We start from the raw sequence: 19,535 nt of genomic DNA, 5'->3' as shown, positions 1-19,535 counted from the left end.
TGAAGAACTGGATCTTAGAGATAATTCGTACCCTGCCCCCTTTCTCTCTGAATAAACTTTGGTGGTAATTCTTCTGTCTTTTGACTAGACTGTGTCACGCAGGTGGGTCAGTTTGGGTTTGGTGTCTAGTTCTGATACATTCAGGTAAAACAGGAAGATGTGGTTCAAGTGTAGCCACATCGTCTTCAGAGGTGCCACAAGCTGGTAATTAATTAGCTGTTCTAGTATCTTTACACAACGCTGCCTGAGTTAGAGATGCATGTTCTTTGTGCTCATCCACCAAAGTTGGGGGATGGGGTGTAGGAGGTGGGGGGAGGAGGGGAGTCCAAAGTTTATTCAGCTCTTGACCACAGAGGTAGTAGCCTCCATATTTTGTAAGGCTTAAGGAAAAAAATAAAAAAACACACAGGGGGTCTGAAGCTCAGATAGCATCGTTTTCAAATTCAGAACTTTGTAGGCCAAAGATTTTGTCAAAATAACTATGGTTAATATTTACCTGAAAGGTATTTGGAAAAGAAAAGGTATGTTTAATATTCAGACTTTTGTATGTGTAGATAATCAAGTAGCCTTTGACAGCTGCTAGTTAAGGTAGGGCAAGCAGCAAAAATTCCACTTCCTGGGTTAATGTTCGTAATCAAGACAGAGCCGATACCAGACATCAAGAGCTTGCTTAATGTTTCACTTTGAAGCTGAAGCCACAGCCGGTGAGGGAGTGAATGTGAGCTTCCTCTCACAAGCTTAGAATGTATCATAAGTTGAGTCCTGATTTTGATGTAAAGAACATGAAGAGAATGTTGGAAATATTTGTCCACAGATGTCACTGTTCAAGATCTTAGAAATAATCTCAGAGATGCTAAAAAGCAGAGGCAGGCAGGAGTCCTCAGTGTCCTGAGCACCAACGAAGAAGATTGACATGTTTAGCAAATGTGGAGCAGAAATCTTCAGATCATGCAACAGTGGTTTGTGCTGTAGATCATGCAACAAAGGTTTATACAGACAATCATCTTTTGTAGCCGCCTGCGGCCACACTAACTGGGTTCCTGAGTGGGAGGCCGGAGCTGTATGGAAGGAAACGGCGAGAGAGATAATGGAGGCCAAGACATGTTTCTGTTCGAGGCCCCAAAGTTTACTAAGATTCTGTGCTTATAAAGAGGGGAGGCCCATCCCCCACCAATCCATTCTTGGTGCCTGTCACCAGCGTGTAGGCTCTGCGCAATGTGGATTGTCTCAAAGGTGTCTCAGCAGGCAGCAGGATCAGGTGACAGAACAATAGAGCCATCTAGGTTGGAAGGCTACAGCCCAGGTGGTCCCACCTCAGTGGCGACAAGGTCTGCACCAGTCCGCTTCAGGCTACAATCTTTAAGGTGGTGGCAAACCAGAAGCGTGACAGAATACATTTAGTATACTGAAAAGGACAAAAATCCCACAGTCTTGATAATACAGAAATACAACATTGCAAAATACAGATTTGTCTCAAAAATCGTGATGTAAGAATCAGTGGTGATTTTTTTCATAGTATAGCACTGTTTCCATTGATCATCCCATTATATCACCAGTCACAGCCAAAGTTTATCAGTAGGCTGTTTTATTCAGCTGTTTAGTTCCTGGGTGAATGGTGTATTATACAGAAGGGCCTTACCTAGGTCTGTATTTTTTAAATGTTTCTCTGTGATTTCTTCCACTACTTTCAAGGTTTTCAGCCTTATGTTAAGACCTCTGACCCATTTTGAATTGCCTGCTGTATAGGGAGGAAGATGGGACATATTTGATTCTGTATACGGACTTAGGGCTTTCCCAGTAACATTTGCTGGAGGCTTGTTTCTGTTGTTGTTGCTGTTACTGTTGTTTGGTTGGTTGGTTTTATAGTCCAGTGTATGTTTTCAGCACTTTTGTTAAAATTCAGTTCACTGTACCTGAGTCAATGTAAAAAACACACATCTCACCTCAGGGGAAGTAAGAGTTTATTCTGAGGCCAGGTATTAGTATTAGCTTGGGAATATGAAGGTAGCTGACCCAGAATTCTTTGTTCCAGCATGGTAGCAGCTTTGTGAAGTTGTTATGGAAACAGAACAAAGAATGCAAATCAAAACACTTTTGAAATACACTGGTGTAGGTAGGTCTGTCAGGTGGGCTAAAGAGGGGGTGGGATGGGGCTCTTGGCTTCAGATGTTATCTGCTGATGGAGGATAGGTCTGTTTGTATATTAAAAACTATTTACAAGTAGTATGAATATACAAGTGTTTTGTATATTCGAAAAGTCACAAGGATGCCAAAGACACAGGTAGGCAATAAAGGCCACTTAAGTGACTAAGATCGCACTGGATAAACTGGCTCTGGACCTATAGTATTCCACCCTCCCCCTCCCCATGATCATTAACATCCTAATCACGTTACTAGCTTCTGTAGACTATACAGTGCAGGCATGGCTTTGGGAGTGACCTGTCTAGTTTTATTTACAAGCTTTAGGTGTCCGTTTTGTGCTATCAAGTTTTCTTGTTACTATGGTTGTATGGTATACCCTAAAACCAAGCTCAGTTGCGCCTCGAGCACTGTTTTTTAGTTATTCAAGGTCTTTGTGCTGGCGCCTGACTTATAGAATTGGTTTTCTAGTTATGTGAAGAATGCCTCAAGAATCTTGATGGGCTTGGCAGTGATTCTGTAGACTGCTCAAGGCTATTTTAACTTGTCCCTGAATCTGGAAAGTTCTGGTTGTGATTTCTTCTCTTTCCTCTTTGTTGTTGCCTGAATGTGATGATTCACGGAGTTGTCTGCAAGCCCTGATAGCATCCCTTCTTCTTGCTCCGGAGAGCCTCGCGGCTGCTCCAGTGCACATGTGGAGGTCAGAGACTCTTGCTTTCTGCCTTTCTGAGGGTGCTGGCTATTGAGCAAAGGTTTCTAGGTTTTCAAAGCAAATGTCTGCCTGCTGAGCTATCTCACTGAATTTTCAGAATTGGATTTATTGATCTTTTCCTTTACCAGTTTTTTTTAAAGTGGTTCTTTTTAGAATCTCTAGCTCTTCGCTGAATTCGCTCATATCCTGAATTGTCTTCCTTCATCGATTCATCTGTTTATTTGTAGAATTCCTGAAGTCATTGGTTACTTTTTAATTTATCCCTTTGTCTTAGTCAGGGTTTCTATTGCTGCTACAAAACACCAGGACCAAGAAGCCAGTTGTAGAGGAAAGGGTTTATTCAGCTTCCACTTTCACATTACTGTTCCTCACCAAAGGAAGCCAGCAACTCAAACACAGCAGGAACCCGGAAGCAGGAGCTGATAGAGTGGTGCTGCTGAGTGGACTGCTCCCCGTGGCTTGCTCAGCCTGGTCCTTATAAAACCCAGGACTACAAGCCCAAGGATGGCACCACCCACCATGGGATGCCCCCACCCCCACCCCACTGGTCACTAAGAAAATGCCTTTATAGCTGGATCTCGTGGAGGCATTTTCTCACCTGAGGCTCCTTCCTCTCTGATGACTCTAACTTTTGTCAGGTTACCCCACAAAACCAGTACACCCTTTGATTCTTTTGTTCGGCATTCTGGAGACCAGACAGGATGCGAATGAGGGTATTCCTCCTTGGGGAATGAAGGGCAGGAAGCAGAGAGCAAATGGGAGATAGACTAACCTAAGCTGAGTTTTTCATGGCTGCTTGCGGCCTGTGCAAAAGTGAGGACATCAGGAAAACCTAGTGAGGGTGGGTGCTGGAGAAATGGGGCTCCAGGACTGAAAGGTGGGAGACGCATTCACCCCTCTAGAGAGACCTTCTGTGTGGCCCTTGGAAGGATGAAGGGTTGAAGTTAAGGCAAATGAATACAAATGCTAAGTATCTCGTTCCCTTGTCATCTCCCCCAGTTCACCCTGTTGGAGTATGCCCCATGCTGCTGGGGCTACAGATCTCCAGAATCAACTAGGCAAACTCCCTTAAGATCTGGCCTTCCTAACAGTTCTACCAATAAGCAGCACCGGAGGGATCAGGGCTCACAAGGTATTTGGAGAGGGGAGGGACTTCTTTCCCAGTTCTCTGTGCTATCTTTCCACCTGGGCATTAGCTTCATCTCCCAGCTACTACAGGCCCCGGCCAGCCCACACTTGCCTTGATTTGTCGCCTCAGGGAGGTGAGCAGCAGCTTAGCTACAACTCTTTTGGTAGAATGAATATGAGATTTGCTTTCTAAGTAACCTCAGGCTACCCAGTTTCATCGAAGGTCTCCCACCCCAAATTCCTGTGTCCTTTTTCTGGAAATCCCACTACACTTAGTTTCCTTCCAGTTTTCAAGGAACTTAATGTTCTTAAGTGTTTTGGGTAATTTCATCATGTGACCTTTGACCATCTAATAGACCCATAATTTTAAGTTTAATCTACTTTTTGTTTGGATCTATTGGGGACATCAACATGTCGATGGCACTACACTAGTAGTCCTTGAAGAAACAGGCTTCAAAGTGAACACGTGCATTTAAACAGCTGGCAATGATGAGTTTATGATGGTTTTTATTTGCTGAGCTAGCACTGGGTGAGGCTGTTTGTATGACTTGAGAAGACAGGGAAAGATCTAGAGGGACCAGAGGAGAAGACAATGGAGATGAGTGGGCAGAGCCTGGATTCCCTTCTCTATTAATGGTGTGAGAGAGCTTGGCTGTGAAGAGTTGGCCCTCCATTTGCCTTCATGTAGAGAGATTCCTAGGGCAATTGTTCGATACTTAGTAGCTTCTTTTAAACACATGTCACTAAAAGTGACAGAGTCACTAAAAATGTTCTCTCTCTCTCTCTCCCTCTCTCTCTCTCCCACACCCACCCACCTGTATGTGTTGCTTTTTTATGTGGCTTCTTACTAATGGTTGCTTTCTCATTCCTTCTCAGCTTTCCCCAGAGCCAGTGCTGTCAACTTTGAACATTATTATTTGATTCTTATCTCTCATCTCTAAGTACAATTGGGTCCCTTGTCAGTTTGATTTACTGTTGGCAGTTCTTTTTCTCTACTTCGTTTTTAGATTTACTCTTCTTTCATATATTACATCCTGGCCCTGTTTTCTTTCTCTCCTTTCTTCCCAGTCCCTCCCCGACCTCCCCTCTCCCCCAGATCTACTCCTCCTCTGGGTAATGCAGTGGAAACTCCCAGGAAACTACAAGGGGGACTCTTTGGCATTTCTAATGCCTTCTTGGAGGAGGTGGATTTATGATTTTAGGGACAGTTCTATTGCTCTTCTGGTTCCCAACTGAGCAATAGGGTGCTTGATTACAACCCAGAAGATGCTGTTGTAAATCAGCCTTGCTGTTTGTAATGCCTTTCCCCTATAATCAGAGCTTTCCTTCAAGCTTCAGCTTAGACTTGCTGAACTCCCAAAGCATCACCAGTGTCGGGTTTCCTTTGAGGACAGACAGATGTGTCAAGGAGCCTGCCAATTTGTCTCTAGAGAAGTCTTTTCTGGCATCTTGACTGGGTCACTAAAGCCTGGGTGGACTCTGGGTCTGGGGCACACCCGCTGTGGTGCTCTCATGAGTGTGCTAACAATTTATTAAAAAGTCGCAGGCATTTGTTTTCGTGTGGCAAGTGGCCCTCTCTCCAGAGCCTTGAGCAAGGAAAAATTTTGAGGTGGTTCCCAGATTCTGTGGCTGCTTGCATTCCTTAGCTTTTGCCCTACTTCCCCTCTTCCTCCTCTTCCTCGCCCTCCATTTTTACCTGTAAACTTTTAAAGTGTTCTGTTTATATCTAAGTCTGAAATTTTATAACAATGTGCCTTAGGCAGATACAGTTTTCAGCAAGCTTACCTTGGTGAGATCTCACATACACAATGACATGAAACAGAAAAACTGGAAAAGGAGATGATCATATTTGGCATAAGTCTTCTGTGGCACTAAAACCTTAATAAAGGAAACGAAGGCCAAAGGCAGAGTTAAACTCGTGCATTGAAGTGAGCCAAGTGTACTTTGTAAATTACAAAATATGACAAAGCAAAGCACTTGAGTCTGGATAATCAACTTGGGTAGAATAGCAGACTAGATCTATCTACCAATTTATCAAAGCCAGCTAAATAGATCATATTTTTCTATTTCCTCAGAGAATTCCAACTGACCCAGAGGTAAATAACAATAAAACTCAAATCCAAATCTAGCTGAAACACTGACAAAATTCATGCAATTCCCAACAGTATAAGAGAAAAGACACTCATTTCCTGACATAACTAATATATAACTCATTTTTTTGGTGTTCTAATCAGATTCCTGGCATCTAATAAAAATTAAGACAAAGATATGAAAGTATTATCATTACAGCCTAGGTAAAATGTTAAGGCCTAGATGGAATATTAAGGCATATGTAAAATGTTAAGGCCTGGCTAACAGTTATCTGGCTAGCCTGCCATTATAAAGAAACTTTTCCATATGTTTCTGCTGTAGGAAACTTTCTAATGCCAAGACTGGTTACATATTCTGTTACGTTCTGTGCCAATCATGATAGAAGGGAATAGAACTATTTTGTATAGTTAAACACAATAATCTTAGGCCTGAACCTACCATCCAACAGAACTTCCTGTACCTGTATATAAGCTTTTATGGTATAAACTGCCTCTGGGACAGACCCCAAAATAAGAGAGACACCTGCACCAATATAAGAAACTACTTGGAATAAGTCTTCCATTTTGAGTAACAGTTGAGAAATGTTTAAGTTCCTAAGACCTCCCTGGGAACTCACTTCCTATTGGGTAAAAAGTGACATGTACATGGGTAAGTGACATCCTGGTTGGCAAGTTCAGATATGAATGTTAGACAAGTCCCATCCTGATAGACAAGTTAGGAGATGAATATTAGACAAGGCAAGCCCCCTGCCATAGTTGAATATCCCACCCAATGGGAACAGGACAAATGTACAACAAAGCCATGTTCCTAAGGAAATCCCCCTATCCCTAAGTCTTGATTGGCGAAATAACTTGGCATAGATGTTTATAGATTTGGGGCTTAAAAGCCCTGTAATATCTTAACTCTGGGTTACAGTTCAGTTCCCGAATCTGGACCATGGCCCTGGTGGACCAGTCCTGGGATGTATGCTCAATAAACTATCCCTGTCTGACGGAGATCCGTGTTTGTGTGGTTTGTGAGGCAAATCTTAGACCCTAACAATTATCTTTCATCAATAGGTAAAGCAATCAAAAGAGCTAGAGATGTTTTAGATATTACAGACAGCATCTGATGAAGACTTGAAAATAATCATCACTATTATGTTAAAATAGTATGAAAACCATAACTCACTGGAACAGGTCGGGGAATTTCATTAGCATGATGGGGATATCTAAAACAGCCAAGTGTAAGTGTATTAAGAATTTTAATGCACTGAACTATAGATGAATTATTCTTTTCATGGCTCTGTGAGAATACTGAGCATAGCCAAAGAAAGTAGGAAAGAAGTTGAGCCATAGAAATTCTACAGAATGATTGGCGAAAACAAGATGAATAAGAAAATATCACAGTGTTGAGAACCAAAGGATGTCAAGTGGTCTGACAGCTAAGAAATAAGCATCTCAGAAAACCCAGAACCAATCAAAATGCTAAGCTGTAGAGCCCAACCCTGGTGGATACATGTACAATACAACCTGCTAGCCTAAGGCTTGGAGAATATGGTGGAAGGGAGGCAGAAAGACTGTAAGAGCCAGAAAATCAGAGAGTTTGCTGGGAGACTGTCTCCTTCTAATGTCAGGGGCTACATCCATAAAGCATCAGCTACATGACTGGCTGAACATGAGTTGAACAAGGGCAGGGAAAGACCGTGAAGGGCTCAACCCTACACAAGGAACTACTGGCAACTAAAGAATGCTGAGACAGGGAGAGAGTTTTCCCAAGGGAAAGCAAACCAATTGGTTGCTCAATACCAAAATGGTTAGCCCTGAAAACATACCTACAAGTAACTTTATATGAACTCAGCAGGCTGTAGATAGGAATATATGTATATACTTATATTTATATTTACATTTGAAATTCCATCTGGCATCCTTGAGCTAAGAAAATGACATAGAGTCTGGTTGGGAAGAGGAAGGGCCTTCTCACTACAGGAGTGAGAAGGCAACAAGAAGGAGGAAAGGGTATATATCTATGTGTGTGTGTATGTGTGTGTTTGTGTGTGTGTATATGCATATATAACTAAATATATACATAAGATAATGCATAACTGTATAACTACATGTAAGGGATATATATATATACTTATTTAACTAACTAACTAACTATATATATATATATATATATATATATATATATATAATCACTATAGGTACAGATACATAACTATGTATCTCTCAGTTAATGAGAACAGTGGCCATGAATTGAAAGAGAGCAAGGAGAGGCATGTGGGAGGGTAGTGAGGAGGAAAAGGGAGGGCAAGTGATGTCATTATTCTGTAATCTCAAAATAAGAGAAGCAAATTTTAAAAAGAGTTCTGGAAGAAAAGCAATATTAGAATGAATAAGAAATATTTAGAAGATAATAAGTAGTTTCCAAAGCTAATGAAAGAAAATTGACTTAAGAAACAAGATATTATTACCTCAGAAAACATACAAGTCACAGAGGGAAAAAAGTACTGAAAAGAAAACCTGTCTGTAATTCCTCACTCATTGAAAACCTTTAGAAGAAAACGAATGCAAAAATAACTTTTAAAGAAACAATAACTGAATTTATTCCAGGCATAGCTATGAGACCAAAATGTCATGGGGATTTCTTTTTTTGATATTCTTTACTAACTTATATTAATTAAACAGTTTAATAGGTTTATTAATTAAACAGTATAATAGGTTTCACAGTGGCTTTTCATCTATGCACATATGTATTGTGATCACATTTACCCACCCCTCTTGTTGTCTTCTCACTCCTGCTGAGCCCCTTACTCTTCCCAACCAGTCTTTAAGTCATTTCCTTGGCACAAGGATTATGATGCCAGATAGAAATCTGAATACACCTAAATAGGGAACATCAGAAGCCAAAATGAAGGCATAGGTAGAAGACATTTCTTATTCTTAAACACCCAAACACTTGCTGTCTATGTCAAATCTAATAACAATAACATTAGAGGTAAAGTGTGCAGTGCCAGCCACACTGAAAATGGTGGGAGAAAATAGAAATATGCAATCCTAATTGGTTTCTTTAAAAAGCTACAGTACTATGTCAAGTCACATGACTATTACCTATTAGCAGTCAGTAAATTATAATGTTTTAATGAAGATGAGGATCAAGAGATGATCATGTTAAACGGAAAGTCTAGGCCCAGGAAGAAAGACAAATATCACATGTTTTGTCTTCTACTGAAAAAAAGCCACCAAGAAGAAGAGGTAGGAGCTGTCTGGGACAGGAGGGAGATGGAGAGAGAGGACTGTTGTGGTAGTTTATTAATTTGTTCTATATTTCTCAGCAGGTAGGTCTATGCTTCTCGATATCACCCCAATGTTCTGGATTCCCAAAAGAAAGACACATATAAAGCCTTATGTTTTAAATATTTGAAACAGCTCAATGGCTGTGCCACTCTCTAGCTTCACGTGGCTAACACACACTCCCCTCTGATATTCCTGAGTTAATTCTTACTACATCTGTATTTTATGTTTGCTGCCCTGGACCCTGTTAGGCAGCCCTCCTGGGGCTGCTTTCCCCCTGCACCTACACGTAGGCTGTCTCTCCCTCCTGCACCTTTCCAGCGTGGTCTGTCTCTTAGGCCTCATCATGGCACCATGGAGGAATGCCCTCTTCCTCCCTCCTCTGTCCCTTCCTGGGAATCCTAAAAGTCCCACCTCTGTCTCCCTGCTCAGCCATTGGCCGCTGATAACTTTATTGACCCAAAACCAATTGGGGACAGGCTTCCTTTAGTCCTTCGTGCAGGACACTACAAAATGGTTTTCGGGTAACATAATCAATATTAAAACACAAGCTGCTCCAGAGAACCAGACCAAAAAGGGCGGTGGAGGGCAACTGTGATATTATGCATTAAATGCCACAATAAACCTCATTTCTTTATGCAATGCAAAAGCCTGAAGCATTCCCTTGCGCTGTGACAGATTATGGTGTTTGATGAAGCCAAATTAAGGCTGAAATGAAAAACTAGAGCAGAAATAAAGACTTCAGATCCCAATACAAGCATTTTGCCAGTTAAGCAAAATAAGTAAAATAAAATAAAATCGAGCGCAGATTTAATATAGAACAAAAATAGGTATCAATAATAACAAACAGAAGAAATAGAGAAATCAATAAAACCAAAGACAGTTCTTGGAGATCAGTCTACTGGGTAAATGTCTCACCAGTCAGGTTTGTTAAAATATACAAGTGTCAACTTCAGTCTTGAAACAGAATGCAGCTTTCATGCACCAGAGACTAAAATGCCAGTGGCATTTACAAACACATGTATGCTGATGAACTTGACAATTTAAATAAAGTCAACAAATTCAGCAGCAGCTAAAAGTTGCCATCTGATCAAAGGAGAAACAAAACAAAACAAAACCAAACCTGATGGGTTCTGTGGCTAATGAAAGCATTAGATGTTTATTCTAAACCTCACACAAACTGTCTGTCCTGGTAATATGGATCATACATTCTAGAAATCTCTCAAAGAAGACGTTAACCAATTTTTCTCCATTTCAGAAAGCAGTGATTATTTATAGCTCCCAATTCATGTTATCAGATCAGTACTGATAGCTAAACCTAACTCATACACTTCACAGGAAAACTGAAGATTACATGAAAATAGAAACAAAAACTTTAACAAGGTAGTATGAACTCATACTCGACAATATATAAAAATAACATACTTTATGACCAAGTAGAATCGACGGGAATGCAGGCGTTACTTAGCATTCAAGTGTTAATGTAACCTGACACAGAATGCACATAACCAAACTGAGGCAAGGTGCATATCATCACCTTCATAGATGCAAGCAGACTCTCAGTAAAAATCCAATTTCATGCATGATTACAAATTTAAACTTAGAAAAACATAATGCTATTCACAAAGTTCATATTCGATGACTTGGCGCCTATGTTTGGCACCAAAACAAGTACTCCCACTCCCAAGAATTTGACATTTACTCAGAGAAGGCTTTCGCACATGAGCACATTAAAGCAAGAGCAGCAGATGAAAGCCAAAACAAAATTAGACAGGAAGACTAAGGGTGCTTTTCAACAGATGACATCATCTGTTAGAATGAGGGGAGGGGAGAGGTAAGAAGCTGGAGTTTACATCCAGTGCTGGTGGGAGTGGAAAATGGGCCAATTACATTAGAACACAGCCTTACTATTTTTTAAAAATAATATTTCAAACTTCACACAGCATATGAACTAGCACTTTTTTTTTTAGTAGTTTATATAGAAAGAAATGAAAACACGCCTGGGATACTTACAGTGATTATTGCAAGGGACATGACTATCTTCTGGTGAAGATATATATATGTTTATACATATATATTTAATATATATTTATATATATTAAATTCAGTGGGTTACCATCTAGAACACTCTATATCTCAAAAATACTGGTGCACAGTGAAGAGCTTATGATTATATCTAGAATCTCTCTCTCTCTCACACACACACACACACACACACACACACACACACACACACACATACACACACATAAAGTTAATTGAGTTGTATAAGTAAAATGAGTATATTTATGTGGAAAGTTGATACAAGAAGTAAATTAAAAATTAGTTATCTGTCATCATAGAGATGCAGAGCCTCAGAGATCCGAGCCTTGGAATTTACTGGATTGTTCAGTGCCATATTCCTAGAAGCTACAGGCACAGGATGATGTGATCAAGTGAAAAGCACCTGGCTCCATCTTTTTCTATTGTTTATACTTATTTGAACATTTAAGGGGAAATACTTTTGAACCTTTTATGTGCAATATAAAATCTTACTGATATTCTGTTAGTCTTTGCTTTCCTGAAGCATGAATCTACTCAAAAAAAAACAAAACAAAACAAAACATTGAGGCCTGAGAAGTTGTTCTCTTGCAGTCTCTCTGTCTGTGTTTTTTCTGTCTCTGTCTCATTCTCCGTCCTCCCCCCTCCCCTCCCCCTCTCCTCCTCTTCCCCCTCTCCCTCCTCCTCCCCCCTCTCCCTCTCTCCCTCCCTCCTTCTCTTTCTGACAAGGCAGCATTCCAGGAGAATATTTACTTTTATATAAGAATACACAATACATGTAATTTGAAACCATTGTGATCTAGTTTAAGGCTACTGGATACAGTCAAGGTAGTTAGACTCCCTGGCTGTACAATTGTACGATTGTACAATCCAGCTGTGGGGTAAATCAGAGCTAAGACTTATGTAAGTGTGACCTTGCATTTTCTGCTCTCATTGAAAGGGCGATTTCCCAATATTTGTTGTCAGGGTCAATACTTTAAGAACTGTGTGCTTGGGTATCCTCTTACACAGCTGTGGCTCAGGGTTCTAATATTTCCATTTAGTATGTATTTCGGGATACTAAACAAATTCTACTAATGTCTGATGTTTCCCAGTAAGTGCCCAAGCTAAAAACAACAATATGCCTTAATAATAAAAGATATTCGTATCTTACTCCTACTTATCAATTTGATTAACAGTTGTAAGTCAGTATCATGGTACTTTTCGAGCATTCTTACACACACACACACACACATACACACACACACACATACACAGAGATTTCATCTGTTTTCTGCAACAGCCATCCTCCACATTAGTGCAAGTTTCTACAAATATGATTTCAATCAATTGTCACTTTCAAACCTTTTAGGGAGTAACTGCCAACACCAAATACTTAAATATTCTGTCATTGTATAACAAAGGCTTTGATTTCCTCTATTTAAGCTACAGGGGGTAATTTGCGCCTAAATCTATCAAATCGTTCAGATGGTCACCGACATTGCACTTCTACTTGTAGGGCTTGCAGAGCCACAAAGTCGCAAGGATTTACTAAGTATTTTTCTGTGCTATGCTATTAGACGGTAACCCGAAAATAGGTCATGGCTGTTACGCCGGTAATTAGGCAACGCGAAGTTCAATTTTCTGTAAGCTCTGAGCTTTCTATCAAGGAAGCTTAGCAACTGGTTTGTTCTGGTTTTTATGGAGCTTGTCCATCTGCCTGAGAGCTGGCTTACAGATGTCTAACCAGAGTGATTCTGCAGCAAGACATTCGACCTAGGACACATGCAAGTGGAAGAGGAGTTATCAGTGACTACTTTGTCACTGTCAGACCTACATGGCTATCCACTGTCACAGTGATGACGCAAGTTTCTTTCGACACTGAGCTTAGCCGTCCTCACAGAGATGTTGCCCCTGATTTCTTAGATGGCTAACATGATAAGCCAAGAGTCCATGCCCCTGCTCTCATGAATAGAAGTGAAAATTCCTAGAGTGATGATTTGGAGACTGGCAAACATGGAGCCTGGACACTCTGACTTTGCACTAAGAAGTTACATCCCCTTCATTTTACATTGGAAGCCTGCCATGGCTGGGTTGTAAGTGCATCTTCCCAAGTCCCCTGAAGTATTTTGCCACGCTCTCGTCTTGACTTTCCAGTCTAGATTTTGCTTTCTACTTGCTTTCATTTTGGCAGGAGCTAAGAATTTGGTGGCTTCTGTTCTTTAAGGTGGGTGTTTAGCTCACTCCTTCTTTCATGCCCAACCGCTGCCTCAGTGGGATTCTGAGGGCCTGCCTCCATCCTCACTTGGCTCCTTAGGTCTTTGACATAATGGCTATGACTATTCATTTTAAAGGTAGCAAAGAACCAACTTTAAATGTACTAACTCAGTATTTAGCACATTTAGCATCAATAAACTCACTCTGAAGTACATAATTAATATCCCTGGGAGTTTTCCCAGAAAGCAAGGTATGGAAAATAGTCATCTTATCTGTGATTGCCCTTTCAGAGGGGGCTATAAGCTCAGCACTAAAGCTGTGGCCTGGTAGTGTCTCCCTGGCAAATAAACTCTACTGTTGAAGGAGATACTGTTGCAAGCGTTTTATGTGCTCCCCACCACCTCCAGTGTTATTCGCTTCGTTCACGAATGCACACATACCATTTAGTAAGTGTACTGGAAATGTATGTACGCAGCATCCAAGGTACACAATCTGGCATGTCTTTGGAATGAAGTCTCAGAAGCAGATCACTACAATGATTTATATGATTGTTTTTGGTGTCTTATAACACATAGTCTCATCACTGGGCAGGAAGGTGGCAAGTCAGAGGCCAGGGTGGATTAGACTTTGCCACATACGAATAGGTAAGTCAATGATAATGATAAATAGATTAGACAAACACCTTATGTTGGGCTCTTTATCGTTTGGTAAAATGAAGCATCCAGTTTCCTGGGGTTGCCTTGATTGTCTCTGAGGGCATCAGATGAAGGGGCACTTGGGCACATCTGCGGAGGATGCTTCCCTTTTCTTGTGTCTTTGTGTTCCTGGCGATGAGCTGCCTCAGTGCTGAGAGCCTTACTGGGTGGAACTCTGGGGCTGATAAGACAGAACCTTGTGCTAATTCCTTAACTTAGCTCTGGCCCATAAAACAACCCTCATGACCTTGGTGTGGCCTCCTCATCTGATACTCTATTTCAAGACAAGACCCTTAACTTAGCTCTGGCCCATAAAACAGCCCTCATGACCTTGGTGTGGCCTCCTCATCTGATACTCTATTTCAAGACAAGACCCTTAACTAAGCTCTGGCCCATAAAACAACCCCCCGTGACCTTGGTGTGGCCTCCTCATCTGATACTCTATTTCAAGACAAGACCCTTAACTTAGCTCTAGCCCCCCAAACAACTCCCCATCACCTTGGTGTGGCCTCCTCATCGGATAATCTATTCCAAGACAAGACTGGGACTCCGATTTCACCTCCTCAATCCAGGCCCTGTGGGCAGAGCTGTAATTTGGTTGAAATCACCTGATTTCTGAATCACACCTTCCCTCCTCCTGCTTCTATCTCATAACACGGAGATAAAGGAACATTCGGTCTCTTTCCTCGTCATGCAGTGACAGGTGCTGCCCTGACTGACAGGCAAAATTCAAGTGTAACTTCTGACTAATCACAACGGGTTGCCAAATTAAATTCTGATGCGGCTCTGCCTCAGGTTGGGCAATAGCTGCTTTGCAGAAGACCAATCAGGACTCAAGGGCTCTGTCCTGTTCTTCCCTGGCACCCTGTCCCGGGAAATTAAGAAATTCAGAGTGGGCTCTTTTGTGGATCTTTCTTTCTTGTTTCTATCCCATAAGGCCTAGCACATTGGATTGCTTCATTGGATTTCTTTCTTTTTCCTTTTTCCTTCTTTTTTTTTTATTGGATATTTTCTTTATTTACATTTCAAATATTATCCCCTCTCCCAGTTTTTCCCACCAAACCCCCCAACCCATCCCCACTTCCCCTGCTTCTAGGAGGGTGTTCCTCCACCCATCCACCCACTCCTGCCTCCCTACCCTGGCATTCTCCGACACTGGGGTATTGAACCTTCACAGTACCAAGGACCTCTTCTCTTATTGATGCCGGATAAGGCCATCCTTTGCTACTTTTGCAGCTAGAGCCATGAGTCCCTACATGTGTACTCTTTGGTTGGTTGTTCAGTCCCTGGGAGCTCTGGTTGGTTGATATTGTTGTTCTTCCTATGGGGCTACAAACCCCTTCAGTTCCTTCAGTCCTTTCTCTAACTCTTCCATTGGGGAACCCATGCTTAGTCCAGTGGTTGGCTGCAAGCATTTGCCTCTGTATTTGTCAGGCTCTGGCAGAACCTCTCAGGAGACAGCTATATCAGGTTTCTGTCAGCATGCACTTCTTGGCATCCACAATAGTGTCCGGGTTTGGTATACGGGATGGATCTCCAGGTGGTGCAGTCTCTGGATGACTTTTCCCTCAGTCTCTGCTCCACACTTTGTCTCCGTATTTGCTCCCATGAGTATTTTGTTCCCCCTTCTAAGAAGGACCGAAGCAACTACACTTTGGTTTTCCTTCTTCTTGAGTTTCATGTGTTTTGCAAATTGTATCTAGGGTATTCCAAGCTTTTGGGCTAATATCCACTTATCAGTGAGTGCATACCATGTGTGTTCTTTTGTGATTGGGTTACCTCACTCAGGATGATATCCTCCAGATCCATCCATTTGCCTAAGAATTTCATGAAGTCATTGTTTTTAGTAGCTGAGTAATATTCCATTGTGTAAATATACCACATTTTCTGTATTCATTGCTCTGTTGAGGGACATCTGGGTTCTTTCCAGCATATGCCCTTGTTTTTTGTTAGAGCATCTTTTGGGTATATGCCCAGGAGTGGTATAGGAGAGTCCTCAGGCAATACTATGTCCAATTTTCTGAGGAACTGCCAGACTGATTTCCAGAGTGGTTGTACTAGCTTGCAATCCCACCAGCAGTAGAGGAGTGTTCCTCTTTCTCCACATCCTCACCAGCATCTGCTGTCACCTGAGTTTTTGATCTTAGCCATTCTGACTGGTGTAAGGTAGAATCTCAAGGTTGTTTTGATTTGCATTTCCCTGATGACTAAGAATGTTGAACACTTCTTTAGATGCTTCTCAGCCATTCCATATTCCTCAGTTGAGAATTCTTTGTTTAGCTTTGTACCCCATTTTTATAGGGTTATTTGATTCTCTGGAGTCTAACTTCTTGAGTTCTTTGTATATATTGGATGTTAGCCTTCTATCAGATGTAGGATTGGTAAAGATCTTTTCACAATCTATTGGTTGCCATTTTGTTGTATTGACGGTGTCCTTTGCCTTACACAAGTTTTGTAATTTTATGAGGTCCCATTTGTCAATTGTTGATCTTAGAACATACTCAACAAAACTGGAAAATCTGGATTAAGATGGACAATTATCTAGGCAGATACCAGGTGCCAGAGTTAAATTAAGATCAGATAAAAACATCTAAACAATCCCATAACCCCTAAAGAAATAGCAGCAGTCATTAAAAGTCTCCCAAACAAACAAACAAGCCCAGGATCAGATGGTTTTAGTGCAGAGTTCTATCAGACCTTCTAAGAAGACCTAATACAAATAATCTTCAAACTATTCCACAAAACAGAAACAGAAGGAGCACTTCTCAATTCATTCTGTGAAGCCACAATTATGCTTATACCTAAACCACACAAAGACCCAACAAAGAGAGAAAACTTCAGACAAATTTCTCTTATGAATATCAGTGCAAAAATACTTAATAAAATTTTTGCAAACCGAATCCAAAAACAAATCAAAACCATCATGATCAAGTAGGCTTCATTCCAGGGATGCAGGGATGGTTCAGTATCCACCAATGCAATCCACTATATAAACAAACTCAAAGACAAAAACCACATGATCATCTCATGAGTTGCTGAGAAAGCATTCAACAAAATCCAACAACCTTTCATGGTAAAAGTCTTATAAATATCAGGAATTTAAGGCCCATACCTAAATATAGTAAAAGCAATATACAGCAAACCTGAGCCAACATTAAACTAAATGGAAAGAAACTTGAAGAGATCCCACTAAAATCAGTGACTAGACAAGGCTGCCCACTCTCTTTACCTATTGAATATAGTACTTGAAGTCCTAGCCAGAGAAATTAGACAACAAAAGGAGATCAAGGGGATACACATTGGAAAGGAAGAAATCAAAATATCACTATTTGCAGATGATCTGATAGTATACTCATGGGCCTTGGACCAGCCCATGTATGTTCTCTGATTGGTGGTTCAGTCTCTGGAAGCTCCTGGTTTAGGGGGGAGGGGGTGGCCCAGTTGGTTGACACTGTCTTCCTATGGTGTTGCCTTCTTCAGGGTTTTCAGTCCTTCCCTCAAGTCTTCCATAGGAGTCTTTGACCTCTGACCAGTGCTTGTCTGTGGGTATCTGCCTCTGTCTCAGTCAGCTGCTGGGTAGAGCCCCTCAGGGGGCTCCTGTCTGTAAGCACAATATGAATTCTGCAGTCAAATAGAACTAGAAAGTATCCTCATGAGTGAGGTAACCTAGATTCAAAAGGACATGCATAGCATGTACTCAATGATAAGAGGATATTAGCCAAAAAGTTCAGAGTACCCTACAGATCCAAAGAAGTTAAAGAAGGAACACTCAAATGGGGATGCTTGAATCTCACTTAGAAGAAGGAACAAAACAGTCATGGGAGGCAGAGGAAGGGAGGGAACTGGGTGAAACTGGCATGGGGAGAGTCAGGAGAGAGGCCCAGAGGGCCAGGAGAGTGAATGGGAATCTGTAGCTGCTGGGGGTGGAGGGTGGGATAGTCTCTAGGAAGCCCCAGAGACCTAAGATGAGGGAAGCTCCTATGTGACCTTAGCTGAAATGCCCAACACTGGGGATACAGAACCTGAAGCAATCACCTCCAGTAGCCAGACAGGACGCCCCACCAACCCACCTACACAACTTTTGACCCAAAATTGGTCCTGTCTAAGAGAAATGCAGAGACAAAGATAGAGCAGAGACTGAAGAAATGGCCAACCAGTGACTGGCTCATTTTGAGACCCATCCCATGGACAGGCACCTATCCCTCACACTATTACTATGTCGTGCTTGTAGGCAGGAACCTAGCATGGCTTTCTTTCTTATTCTGTGTTGATTCTCTGTCTTTATATCGTGTAGCAAGCCCTGATCATCATGGGCAGAAATGAAAGAGACTCTTCTATTCTGGCAAAAAAAAAAAAAAAAAAAAAAAAAAAAAGGAAAAAGGAAAGGAAAAGAAAAGAAAGGAAAGGAAAAAGTTCTGTCCCTTGAAAACCTTGAAGGACTTTAAAGTTTATTATCTTACTTCAAAGTCCTCTATGAAGTGTCAGGGGAGAGTAGATACAGACTTGGACTGTATTTATTTGACCACCTTTCATGTGGCTGGTTCAGATTAGTTTGAGAAGGTTTTAGAGTAGATAGAAAAGTCCTGTGATTTTCAGATCTCTCTTCTTCTTGTCTGGAGCTGAAGGGGATTTGCTGATAAAAATGGCTGCCCCCCCCCCCCCCCCGCCTTCTATAGGCCACGCTTGTCTTCATGGACTCTCCGTTTACCAGGGCTTCCCTGAGTAACCCACTCAGCCCACATAACTCCATGTGAAAAACAAATGGAAAGACCCTGACCTTTAGCTGACCACGTGTTGCTAAAACACACATTCATCTGTGTAGCTTTTAGACCATCATCCTGTTTGCCCTGCCTCTCAAAGAAGAGAAAAATGGCATTTATCCTTCTGTGTCCAGGAGCTATGCCACACATTTCAGCTGAGTTTCAAAGGCTTAGTCCTTAAAAGAAGAAAAGAAGGAGAGGAGGAGGGGAAGGGAATAGAGGAAGGGAGGAAAGAAAGTTGGGTCCGGGGATGGACATAATCCTTCTTCTACGGGCTTAAAATTTCTTGGAGCATCACATAGTTAACTGTACCAAGGAAGAGACAATGAATGGTGCTGGCTGTGAGTTTTTATAAAGCCTATATCAGACATTTTTAAGAACTATGCCTTTTGAAAAATTAAGAGTTCTTGCTTTCTGAGTCTAAAACCCCCTGAAAAAAGAAGTCTTTCCTGTTGCACTCTAAGAGTCTTTTGTTTTTTTTACGAAGCTTTTGTAGCTG

General features: G+C 41.4%; 1 long non-coding RNA gene across 1 annotated transcript; it reads right to left on the bottom strand.

The window, feature by feature from the left end:
• Positions 1-991: 991 nt before the first annotated feature.
• Positions 992-14,850, bottom strand: Gm40156. Its single transcript, XR_867667.2, has 3 exons — positions 14,775-14,850; positions 5,765-5,857; positions 992-1,357 (listed from the first exon to the last, which is right to left on the bottom strand). It is a non-coding gene; the product is annotated as a predicted gene, 40156 (long non-coding RNA).
• Positions 14,851-19,535: the final 4,685 nt, after the last annotated feature.

This window comes from Mus musculus, chromosome 3, assembly GCF_000001635.26.
Source record: "Mus musculus strain C57BL/6J chromosome 3, GRCm38.p6 C57BL/6J".
Classification (NCBI taxonomy): Eukaryota; Metazoa; Chordata; class Mammalia; order Rodentia; family Muridae; genus Mus; species Mus musculus.
Note: the sequence above shows the minus strand (reverse complement) of the source record. Positions and strands in the feature narration are given on the sequence as shown.